Below are 12775 nucleotides of genomic sequence, written 5' to 3'. Positions count from 1 at the left end.
AAGCTTTTCTGCCCTAACTAAATCTTGTGTCCACAAAATATGCTCTAGCCTCTTATCTCAAGTTCAGCGTCTGAAACACGCGGCCTTCCCTCTTGACGCCATTGTTTCTGCGTCATTAAAAATTATGAACAAAGTTAGAAATAGAAAGGGTCCAGCAAAACCGCTAGATGACAAACGGGGAAAGGGTAACGAACTGGCGGTGACCCCGTATATTCATGGCCTTTCTCACCGTATTAAAAAGATTGCACACAAGTTTAATATTGACGTCCACTTTTCCGCTAAGAATAAGCTGAATACCCTGTGTGCCAGAATTAATCAATTGTCCTCAGCTGCGAGTGGGCACAGTATCAAGAATCAAGAAAATTTATTTCCAACATAAAGTTGGGGGTCACCCCAGGCGAAAAGCGGCGAAGTGCAGCTTGAAGGTGCCTGGGGGCCCATACACAAGGCAGCGTACACATACATTTCTAGGCAACATAGGGTACTTAATGAAGACAGGATATTTAAAGTAGTAAAAAAAAACAACTAAGGACATAGAATACTGGTAAACGTAAGACATACATATATACACTGTATACACGTGCATACATAAACGGAAAGGTAAGTATACTAAAAATGACGTCGGATCATGATACGTACATTTAAAACGTGCTTGCTGTAAGCAGATTTATATCGAAACATTTTTTCCGCACAATTGTTTAAAAAAAATATTACATTGTACGGTGAAAGAAGTGTGTGGTGGTAAGAACAGATACCACTGCTCAGTACAGTTCAGACATAAAATAATCACGCAACTTTTTTTTTTACAAACATTGTTAAAATCGATACCCTGCTTCTCATATTTGTTTAAAAGATACGGTACACTGAAAGCCAGTGATTGTTTGCCATAAGTTGTGCGCCATCGCGGTATGTTATGAAAGCTTCGTTTACAATTAGAACAAGAAGTTTATTTATAGAATTTACAACTGCCTTGAGACGTGATTCTTGGTTCGTGGCTCAAAAGTATCTGCGTCGTCTCCGAAGTTCCCCCGCAACGGCCACTCTCTCACCCTCGTGGTATTTCTTCTGTTTTGCTTCCATTTTCACTTGTTGAACGCCACGTGCGCAGTCCAGATGCCTTTCCAGGAAAGCCCCCCCAACCCCGTCGCGCTGTTTCTGCCGTGCCTGAGAGGGCGGTGTGGTGTACAGTTACGTTGACAGGAGGGTAGGACTGCGTGCCTGCGTGGGGGGCTGTGAGAGACGACCTGCGTCCCAATGCTGAGATGTTTCGTCTTTGGGGACCCGGGGTGAAGCTACTGGTGGCTGGGGTCCTCGCGTGAGGCTAGGGGAAATCCTTAACACGGTACTAACCATTTCTCGTGGCCTCTGGTTCTTGGATCGCTTATCTGTTTCTTTAACCCGCAGTTATTACTTAGAAAGTTTGTAGAGCCGCCCTTAGAAAAAAAGATCTAAAAATGGATTTAGACAGTCCATAGACTGTCTAAATCCATTTTTGTAAGGGCGGGTTGTACGAGACGGACACGTCTTTTCAGTAACAACGTCTAGTTTATTCTGCCCAACAAGAGCGAGGAAAGTAGAGCAAGTGCGCACACTGCACCGGAAGTGGCGAGAGTGAAAGAGAGAAGAATGTTCGTAAAGAGAGAAAGAAAAGGGAGCTCGCGGTCCGGCACCGAACCGAGAGGCGCCCCGCAGAGTTTTTACGACCGCGGGGGTGTGCGACGGTGGAGGCGTCGCTACAAGTTCATAGTACTTTTGTTTGAAAAGAAAAACGAATGCAATATGCGGTACTGATACATGAGAGTGGCATTTATTACTTGATAACGGAGAAAAAATTCTTTAGTGGGATGAGCGTAGGAAACGTTAGCGATGCATCGTAATGCTTTCTTCTGTAACAAGAGGATTCTACGCAGATTTGTTTGCGTAGTTGTTCCCCACACAAGTGTACAAAAGTTTACGCCAGCGCTAAACAGAGCGTTATATATTTACGTTTTGATCTTGCTAGGAAAGAAATGGCGGCACCGCGATAGCGCTCCCGTAGCTGAAGACAGTGATTTAGAAAGATAGTCAAAGTGAGCCGTCCACGTCATATCAGCAGAAAGGACGACGCCAAGCGATTTATGCTTTTCCACAAGCTCGATTACACTCCCACCAAGACACAAGTCTGCTGGTAGACGTGCATGTTTGTTTTTGGCCCTAAATAAGATGGCTTTAGTTTTATCAGCGTTGATTTTAAGCGAGTTAGTATTCGACCACTCCCAAAGATCTGAAAGGGCTTTTTGAGACTTAGTAAAAACTTCATTAATATCATGGCCGGTTACGAACAGACTTGTGTCATCCGCGTACGTTACAATGGAAGAGGCATGATTTAGTTCAGTCACATCGTTTACGTACACATTAAAAAGAAGTCTGTTATAAAATAGGAATGACGTCACATATGGCGCGTGTCATTGGTGGAAGGCAATCGTTCGATTTAGTGCGGCGACGTACGCTAGGGGAGCGTTGTAATAAAACCCGCTCGCTCTTGCGCGCTTTCTCTTTCGCTCGGGAGCGGACGGTTTCCCTGCATTTCACCGATCACAAAGTGGTGATAATGAAGGGAGCACGTAAACACCGCATGCAGTTCGTCCCTTGCAAAAGCAACGTACGTATCAATCAATCAATCAATCAATCATCAATCAATCAATCAATCAATCAATCAATCAATCAATCAATCAATCAATCAATCAATCAATCAGTTTTATTGTGTAACATACATATAATGACTGGTTATTATTATACAGGTCCCCAGAGCCCAGTGAAAGGCAGTTGCAGTTGTAGTTGTGTACTCAATTCCGATGTCGTGCGGTAAAGTGTACGTGGGGCAAACGGGGCGCTGCCTCAACATTCGCCTGCGCGAGCATCTCCCCATTAGGGAGGGCAAAGGTTTGTCGCAGCACCCCCCCCCCCCCCCACTCTACTAAGTCAATGTATGGGGCAGATTTTGCGCCCCTCCCCCCTCTTGGGTGACTAGAAGGGTCAATGTACCGGGCAGATTTTGCGCCCCCCCCTCTTAGGTGATTAGGGGGGGGGCGGCCGCCCCCCCTGTGCGCACGCCTATGATCATAGCTCTCCCAAGTGTGCGCCGTATTCGCATTTGGCCGCCCACTGTGCCGCTTGTGGCTGCTCACCGGAGTTCTGCCGCACGACCACTGTTTTTGGACACAATGAGGCGCGAGTCAGAGAGATAGCTGAAGCTTTTGCTATCAGCAAAAATGGTGACACGTGTGTCAGCACTCCATCAATTGAGTTGCTCGATTGTGAGATGGCTTACTTGGACAATACTTAAATTTGCTGTATGCCTGCGCATTTCTGTTTCCTTCTTTTCTTTTTCTTTTCTTTGTGCTTGAATAAAGCATTTAGGTGCAGTCAGCTCTCGTGTTGTGCAGTCTCTTCACTGTGTCTCGTTTTTCGCGCTGTTCAATATGAACCCCAACCAGGGGCGTAGCCAAGGGGGGGGGGGTTGGGGGAGGTTCAACCCCCCCCCCCCTCGAAATTTTTCAGTTTTGCTAGCGTATATATACATGCACACATACAAACGAACGCACGAACATACATAAAGTATGGTTGAACCCTCCCCGAAAAAAATTTCTGGCTACGCCCCTGAACCCCAACCAACTAGCCCAACTCTCCCTTTTGCTGAGATAAGTCCCCTTCTTCTTTTTATTTTCAATATCTATAGCTGAAAAAACAAAACATGTACGAAACGTTTTCCAGTTCTCTGACTTTCAATACATCTCTCTGTGCGGTTTTCTCAGCCCTTAGTGTTAAAAGTCCTGAATTTCAGCCAGTTTGGCAAAGAGGGTGCAGTGAAATATAGGTTTAGGACTTGTAGTTTCGGTTTCCACGCCGCCGGCGCCGCCGCCGCCGACGAAAAGTGGCCGTGCGCCGCCGCCGATGATGTACCCGGCGTGCGCCGACGACGCCGCCGCCGCCGACTCGGAACGACCCCCACGCCGCCGCCGGTCGAAACCGCCACGGCGCACACCTCTAAGTGCAGCAGCAACGAGATGCCGAAACGAATACGAGAGTGCAGATGTCGTGCAAGCCCTCTGCTACGGTCGGCTGCCTCGCGAATTGTGGAGGTTGTGATTCGTAAATGTCGCCGCTGCTTACGCTGTCTGGCATTTCAAACTACCGGAAAACATTCACTGACGTATTTGTTGGGCGCCGTTAAAACAGCCACGAATGCAGTCGGCTGCGTCGTCTGCTGCGGTTACAGCCATCTTGTGCTGCACGGACTCCGCACTACCTCACGAGTAAGTGCAGGGAATTCGTGAACTAGCCTTGAACGACGGCTGCACTTTTTCGAAACGAATACCGCGGTGCCGACGCCGCCATGTTGAACTCGTGAAACGAATGCCGGAGTGCAGCGCCACCGTGAACCGGTTCACGAAGTGCAGGTGAAACGAATGGACCTTATACCCTAGAATAGTATTGTAGGAAACTCTATGCCTAGAATATGCTGGCGGCTAGTCTGCCGTCTCCGCGCCGTCCCCATGCAAGGCCGCGTCCGCGCAACGGATGCTTGCACAGGGGGCGCTGCGGTCCATCGGAGCGCCTGCACGGTGCATGTCGCGCAGGAGGAATCGGTGGAGTATCGCGCCTTGCCTTTTATTTTGCGCTCCCGCATGAACTCCACGTTTTCGTTCTGTTCGTGTGGGCAGAGACTGGAACATCTTGAACCGACCAAACATTGCATTCAACGTCGTCTCTTGTCTGGACACTGCCGTGATCACACTAAGATCAGTGGTGGATTCAGACGCTCATTTAAGAGCGCGCAGTTACTCGAAGCAAAACCAAAGGGCCAAAAATTGGCTTTTATTTTTTTTTTCTTAAGGAGCTGCTGTTATCACAGGACTGCCATCATTTTATATATGCTGTTAAAGTGTCCTTACGAAGGTACCAAATATTTCTAAAATCAGTTTTTAATAAGCAAACAATTCTGAGAGTAAGAACGTTACTTCAGATATATTTAGTGTGCTAAAAGTCTCGTAATTATAAAGGTTGGTTCTCGATGTGTTACGGAGACAATAAATGCAATGCAGTTCTCAGAATGGGTGAGTATATTAATCACAGACATTGTAATGTTGGAGAAGATTTTTTTTAACGACAAGCTAAGTTCATGCGATTTCGCTCAAAGTGTTAGTAGATATATTTACTGTCCTACAATATATATATATATATATATATATATATATATATATATATATATATATATATATATATATATTGTAGGACAGTAAATAGATCTACTAACACTTTGAGCGAAATCGCATGAACTTAGCTTGTCGTTATATATATATATATATATATATATATATATATATATATATATATATATATATATATATAGACAAAACTTTATTTTTGTCCAAGCTTGCTGGCTTGCTGCGGTCCAGGGAGGCGGCAGCCAGGTGACTATAGCTATAGTGCCTAGAATATATTGTATATTCTATATATATAGGCACTATAATATAGCTCTACAATGACGCCACAAATAAGTTGCCCCTCCAACAGGCTGAGACATTTACAGCAGAAGCTTGGCACATCAGAACCATGTGTATCAGCCGAAGAACAGACATATGGTATCTTTACCACGAGTACCTTGCCACAAGGTTCGAAATTATAAAATGAAAGGGGTGTTGGCTTTCATAATGTGCGTTGTATTTGGTTTTTGGCTCCTCCACTGAAAATATATAGGTTCGTTCTTTAATGACACTGTTGCATGCCGAAATGAGGGGGAAATAGGCTCGAAGCGCAGCACAAGAACACATTCGTGGCACAAGAAATACTCATTCGCGGCACTTCTTATGTCAGTTTGTCGACTGCTCGCCCACCGCACATGTTTCGCGCTGCTTATTTCTTTCGTTAGCTTTTTTTTTTTTAGGTATAGGGATATAGGTATAAGGATAGGAGCTATCTTTTATCTGGGAATGACATAAAGTCACACACGCCTGCCACAATTGACGTCGTAGCCTCATTAATGGGGGAGACTTCAGTGGCGCGGAGACTGCACTAGCGTCAGGCACAGACCACAGTGCATACGTGGAAAAAAAAAAAAAGCCACGATATGCTAACTTACTACATTGCTGGTTAGGTGGCGCGTAAGGAACTAAAGAAGACACAGTGCGAGACTTGTGCAATATGTCTCACATCAGACAGAAACACAGCTACGGGGAGTGATCAGGCCTCCCTATTCACAGCGCACTTTGATAACGGAGGCCTGATATACCCCTCCGGACCTCTCAAAGCAGCTATTGCAAAACTTGAAAATAGCTTTACCACTTATTTCAGCGTTAGTAAGCTGCATGAAAAGAGCATTGTGGATTTCAGCGCTTTCTTGAAAAAACAAAACAAAACAGATTTGCCTCATCTGGGATGTGAAGAGCATTCAAATTTCATCACAAGAAGCCTCCATGAAGTAAAGCGGCAAAGAATTAAGCTGCTAAAGATGAGATGATGCAATTAAATGACGCTGACGAAACCCATGTCAAGGAACCAATAAAGATTAAAAATTCTGATGCTCTCAATTCTGTCTCGTGAAGTGATAAGCAGGACGGATGCACTGAGGGATGGTGGTCATCACTGGGAAACTTGTGTGACGCCAGACTTCGTGCTCTTCTGCAACTTTAACTAGCGCTAAGGTATTCTTTACTTATTTGTACTCAATGTCACGTTCTGTAATAAAAGCAAACACCGCAGGCTTTCGACGTGAAAAGGTAAGCAAACGTGAGAGCGCGGTTGTAAACGGCTCCCCCAGCCCACCCGTAAGCGAGAGTCGCGGGCGGGGCGTCTGCTCAAGGAACTCCGATTGCGCGCAGCGCCACCGCCGCAGGCATCCCCGAGAGGACGCGGCGGAGAGCGGAGACGGCAGACTAGCCAGTATATTCTAGGGACCGTACCACCGTACTCTGGATGTTCTCTGGTGAAGCGTGCATGGCGCCGGCGGCAGCGGTTATGCGGCAGTACAGCGAGGGACCCCGCTTCCTGGCGTGCGGTCCCCGCGTTCTGTCAGGACTCGGCATACGCATCTAGCCTGCTGGGAGACGGGCTCAAAATGTGAGTAGCCGACCACGTGCGGCGCACATCCCCGCTCGCAGGACTTCGTTTCGATTCTCGTCGAATATGGGTACTATTAATAATAAAGCAGTCCCTGGAGGAGGAAATGCCTGGGGTAACAATCAGTACTAGCACAGTTGATTGCTTGCTGGACGCCCACAGCTACTCAGTGAAGCTGGTGACGCAGAAGACCGCATACCGCAATCGTGACGATGTCACGCGCGGGTGTAAGCTGTACGCCCAGTGGCTGCAGCCCGATAGACCACGTGTGTGCCGGTTCTACTTGGACGAAACAAACTACAATGGATCATGTTCCAGGAACTTCGGCAGGACAGCTAAAGGGCAACCAGCTGTCCACACGACCACGTCGACAAAAGGAGCGAACTTGAAGTTTATAGCATGTATGTCCGCAAATGGCGTTATTCACTGGACTGCAGTGGATAGAGTTCACTGGGCTGTTTTCAATGATCTCCTCAGTGATACTTCGGCCCTTGTAGAACGTGAAGAGTCAAACAGCAGCTGTGTTCATTTTTGATGGCGCACCTGCTCCCGCTCGGCCAGAGCTGGCAACTTTGGCTAACTCAATGCACTCTATCAAGCACCTGCCAGCGTACAGTCCCTTCTTCAGCCCAATAGAGGAAGTTTTTTTGAAAATTCAAGTCACACGTGAAGGCCTGACACGTGATGTTTCTTGTCACCCGGATGCCATCGTCATGTTCTCTTGAGTCATAACAGAAGCTCGTTAGTGCATTGATGTGGTGAAGTAATCAGTGCAGTGGCGTACCAACTTTTTCGCGAGTGTGGGGGCTGGCCTCCCTCACTCCGTCCGCCGTATATATATATAGAGAGAGAGAGAAAGAGAACTTAATTCGCACTCACTTTGATGTGATTCTTCATATACAGAGATAACATTTGGTTAGCAGCGTTCAATAACATTACAGAAAAGGTAGTCAGTCCTATGTAGCATAGAGTTTCCTAAAATTAACTAGAGGGGACTCTGGTGCTTCGATTGTTCAGCCACCATGGGAATGATAGGTAGTACACGGATTTGCCTAGTCTTCGTACTTGCAGGCTTCGAACGCACTTGTGGCTTTGTTTATTGCTGTGTTTTGGTTTTCTTTCGGGTAAAAGAATGAATCGTTGTGAACTTCGTGAGCAGATTTGAATTGGTGACCCTAAAAAAAGTTAAAGTGGTGAAGTGGAACTGCTGACTTTTGCTGAACTTCGTCTTGCGACAAAGTGGATGCAGACGACGCGAAGCCAAACGGAGCCGAAAGAACGAAGTTTAGACAAATCCGTGTACTACCCATCATTCCCATGCTGGCTGAAGCGCCATACGTTGCAGCTCCCATAGACACTAGTGCCAGAGTTCCCTGTAGTGTATCTATATGAAACTCTATGCTACGTAGCATATACTGGGACAACCATACATATACGTGCTATGCATGTAATAGTATTGCAAGCAACACTTTTTATAAATAACCCACACTACTTTATGCTTGATGAAAACTTCAGTGCAAACCCGGACGGACCACAAAGAATAGATGAGAACCAGGCCCAAGAGAAGTTTTATTGACTTTATGAAGAAATACAATGATGGCGGTGGCGGCTTCCCCTGTAGTATAGATTTGTATCATGCAATGAAAGTTTGTTAACGTCTAAGTGCTGCTGGGGTGTACTAGAACAGGGGAGTGCTGGGAACAAGCTTCGAAAAGTGAAGCTCAAACAGGGTCAATCCGCTTGTGGCGCTGTGACCGGTAGTCTGCAATGTGTCGTCGTCTAAGAGTTGCGCGCGGCTCCGCCCAAGTGGTGCAGGGGTAGAATGCCCGTTTCCCACTCAAAAAGCCCGGGTTCGAATCGCAGCTGTAGATGGTGGGTTTTTATTCTTAGTGTCACATTTTATAGCTGTATGGGTTTTCCTTTGTGTCTGAAAACTAGCTTCAGTTGCTAGGTGTTGCTTCAAAAAGTAACGGAAAATGTGAAGTAAAATAGAAGAAATTTGAAAGTGAGTGTAGTTATTTGCAGCGCCACTGCCCGGGATTCAACAGAAACGTAAAGTATGGCCTCCGAGATTTTTGCGAATGCGAGACTCAAAACAATATTTCACATTTTACGTTACTTTTTGTAGAAATACGTAGCAAAAGAAGCTAGTTTTAAGAAACAGGAAAAACAATACAGCTTTAAAAGGTGGCACTAAGAATAAAAACTTCCCCGTCTACTGCTGCGGTTCGAACCCGGACCTTTTGAGTGCGAAGCAGGCATTTTACCCCTGCACCACTTTGGCGGAGCCGTGCGCAACTCTTAAACGACGACACATTGCAGACTACCGATCGCAGCGCCACAAGCGGATTGACCTTGTTTGGGCTTCACTTTCTGTACATTGCTGCTGCGGCCATTCTGGGCACTCCCCTGTTCCAGCACTCTAGCGCTGCTCAATAATAATTGCGTTTTTTAACAGTGACTGTACATTTCCTTTTGTGTAATTAGTACTACACTTTCTTGCAGATATTTAGGTTTACGTATATTTTGCCTTGTTTGCTCCTAGTCGAAATAGTGTTTCTGGTGCATTGTTATTATTATTATTATTGTTATATTACTATTATTGTTAACATGTCAGCCACAAGTTCTTTTTAAGTAAGAATTTGTGGTAACAAGGGCTTAGTACATTCTTTATACTCATCGTATTGGTATTTGCAACTTTGCTTGTTGTGTGTGAACTTCATAATAGACAACAGCGCAATAATAGAAGACAAGAAAGACCAAACAGGACTAGCACTGAACAGCGCTAGTTCTGTTTGGTCTTTGTCTTTGTTGTATTGCGCTGTTTTCTACTTTGCTTGGAAGGCCTCCCAGTCCCTCCAATTAATTACACCTATGCAAACGGTGTAAGCACAAATTTTCTTTGAAAAAAAAATACAGGTGATTATAAAGTAAAAATACCCTCCATTTTTTTCCTTCCACGTTGGTCGTTAGCGGTTTATGATTGATAGAAATTTTCTGGGTCATACACACGCACCTGCTCATAATGCAATGCAACAAATCACCCCAAAATTGTTCACTGCGTAATGACCACTCGAGCACGACTACATAAAAAATAAGAAAGTACGCTATTTTCAATACGGCATATTTTTGGTCATTGGTTCATCGCCATTCGTCAGAAATTTTCGGTGTGCCTTAAAATCGTGTCTTTGTTGCGCGACGTCACAAATTTGTGAAATCTCGTGGCGTTAAAATGACGTACGCACACGAAACAGCGCATTACTATGCTGAACAATACCTAAATATTTTTGGAATAGACGGACAGTGTATCATTCTGAATGTAGTTCAACAAGGCTGCCTGCTGATCACATTGGCAGCGGCTACTTATAGCTGCTGGCGAGATGGATTCATATGAGTATAATAAATATTTTCAATGGCATAGTATAGCGATGTTGAGCTTTCTGTGCGCGTGTACAACTGTGTGAACTGATCCTTGCTGAGAGAGAGGGAGAGGAATGAACAGCGCTGTGCGTGTGTGCTTCTTTGCTGTCCGAGTTGTATTTGGCCTTGCGCAAGTCTTTTCGAGATAACTCGAAACCAACTAGCCCGGCTGTCACTTCAGTCTCCTTAAAGGGGTACTGACACAAAATTTTGCGGCCGAGATAGCCTGCGGGATCGATTCCCGTGTAGGTGCGTGTACCATTGCAAAATATCGACAGCGAATAAAGCTTGGAAGGTATTTTATATGAATTTTGAAATTCGCGAGCGCGATCCAGCATTATAGGCCGCACCTGGTGCATTGACACCCTCGGAGGTGACCCGAGGTGACCCCCCTACTTCCCCTACGTAACCATTGCAGCCGGTACAAGTTATGATGACGTCATAGCCGCCATTTCTGTTTTGACGCGCTTTTCGACGAATCGCTCCTCGCCAGCGGGTCAAACCTGAAGTGATTTGCCACGTCCAAAATTCCTTCCATCCCCGCCGCAAGAAAATCGTCGCCATCAGACGACGATGAGCCCGGCGACGACAGACCGCGCGGAAATGCGTCACTGTTCTGTGTGCTCACGTGACCGCGTGTTTCACTCGCTAGGTGGTGATAGTTGCACCTGGCGGCTTGTCGTTTTTGGAGCTCTGTCCAACCGAAACTGAGTCTGTGTCGGTAATGAGGAGCTTGTAATGAATTATCTGTTGCGCGCTGCAGCAAACGATGTGCCGTGTTATGACTAACAGGCCCCCAGCAACACATTGCAGCAAAAAAACGCGGGGCAAAAATTTTTGTGTCAGGAGTCCTTTAATCCAGAAAACCCAGATCGCGGGATCTAATCCCAGCTACGGCAGCCACACTTTCAATGGAGGCGAAAATGTTTGAGGCGCGTGTGCTTAAATTTAGGTGCACGTTAAAGGAGTACTGACATGAATTTTAAAATTTTTCGGGTTGTTGCTCTAAATGAAAGCACGGGTGTCGAGAACCCTAAAAAGAGTGTCATGGTGCCTGGGGATGCATTGCATATATTTTTAATTACCGCTTCTTTCAACCAGCAGTTTCGGTTTCGGTTTCGAGACGGCGGCTTCATAGTGACGTGTCAAGTCTGCCCGTGACGTCACGGGCAGACTGCAACACACGAAATATGCACCTGCTGTCCTTTTCTGTCAGTTGAACGTGGTTCATGATGAGTGAACTGTCGTCCAGTGCCTCCGACAGCGATTTCTGTGATTTTAGGCTGCATGCAGAACCCAGATTTCGCAAACCAAGTGAGCTGACTTGAAACGTCATAGGGCTCTCCATGCGGTGAAGCTCCCTTGCAGATGCTGGGAGATGAAAACTTTAAAATCAAACATAAATATTTATACGTGTTTCCCGGATGCGGTGTGGGGAGAGCGTTAACACTACATGCCATGGAAAACAAAAACGTCCGTTTTGCTGCACTTCAAAATCGTGTCAGTACTCCTTTAAAGAACCCCAGGTGGTCGATATTTCCGGAGCCCTCCACTGCAGGGTCTCTCATAATCATGTCGTGGTTTTGGGACGTTAAATCTCAACAATTATTAGTCCAGAAAGCCGTGGACTTTGACCATTTCCCTGGTCCGGTAGATAAAGTTATGGGACAAGCTTGAAAGCCTGGCTTCCCAATGTACTCTAGTCCACTGCCTTATTCCTCGCCTTGTTCCAAGCCACCGCGATCCCTGCAAGCTACCATATGATAAGCAAGGCCAACATTTTTAGGTTAACTTAAAAATGTTGGCAAGGTGAAGCAGTATAATCGGAAACTCAAGTGGAAACATTCTTTAGCTCTCCCAATGCGGCCCAACGAAAAATTGGGCGACGCTTAAGCTTCACCTTTAAGGGTTGAACACGATAGCGATATCCGGCCCCATCCTCATAGTGCTCTATTTCATTTGTTATGTTCAGTTGCTCAGAGAGCCCGTCACACACATGCACACACATACACACACACATACGACATACCTATAGTAAAGATAAAGGTTTCCGCCCTCTTCAACAGCACATTTACGACAGCAGTGTGCCCACTACGTGTGTGTAAGAGAGTGCGTGCACTAATGTGTGTGCCCTTTGTAATGTGTGGCATGCTTTAAACCAGCAGCAATTACGCATGTGATACTTTTTCGAAGTTGGCGATGTACCCATTACGTGTTCGTAAGGGAATATGCGCAGAAATCTGTGTGCCCAGTAATG

General features: G+C 45.9%; 1 protein-coding gene across 7 annotated transcripts in view; it reads left to right on the top strand.

The window, feature by feature from the left end:
• The first annotated feature begins 6943 nt into the window (after positions 1–6943).
• The window catches only part of LOC119389576 (mitoguardin), a 500148-nt gene continuing 494316 nt past the window's right edge, over positions 6944–12775 (top strand). For 3 of the 7 annotated variants that reach the window (XM_049413597.1, XM_037656926.2, XM_049413603.1), the window contains exon 1: positions 6944–7098. The gene's annotated coding sequence lies outside the window, so the exon portion shown is untranslated. The remainder of the gene's footprint in view (positions 7099–12775) is intronic. The other 4 variants (XM_037656941.2, XM_049413593.1, XM_037656907.2 and 1 more) reach the window with 2 other exon arrangements.

The sequence above is a fragment of the Rhipicephalus sanguineus genome, chromosome 1 (genome assembly GCF_013339695.2).
Source record: "Rhipicephalus sanguineus isolate Rsan-2018 chromosome 1, BIME_Rsan_1.4, whole genome shotgun sequence".
In the NCBI taxonomy this organism is placed as follows: domain Eukaryota; kingdom Metazoa; phylum Arthropoda; class Arachnida; order Ixodida; family Ixodidae; genus Rhipicephalus; species Rhipicephalus sanguineus.
This window is presented reverse-complemented; position numbering and strand designations above follow the sequence as displayed.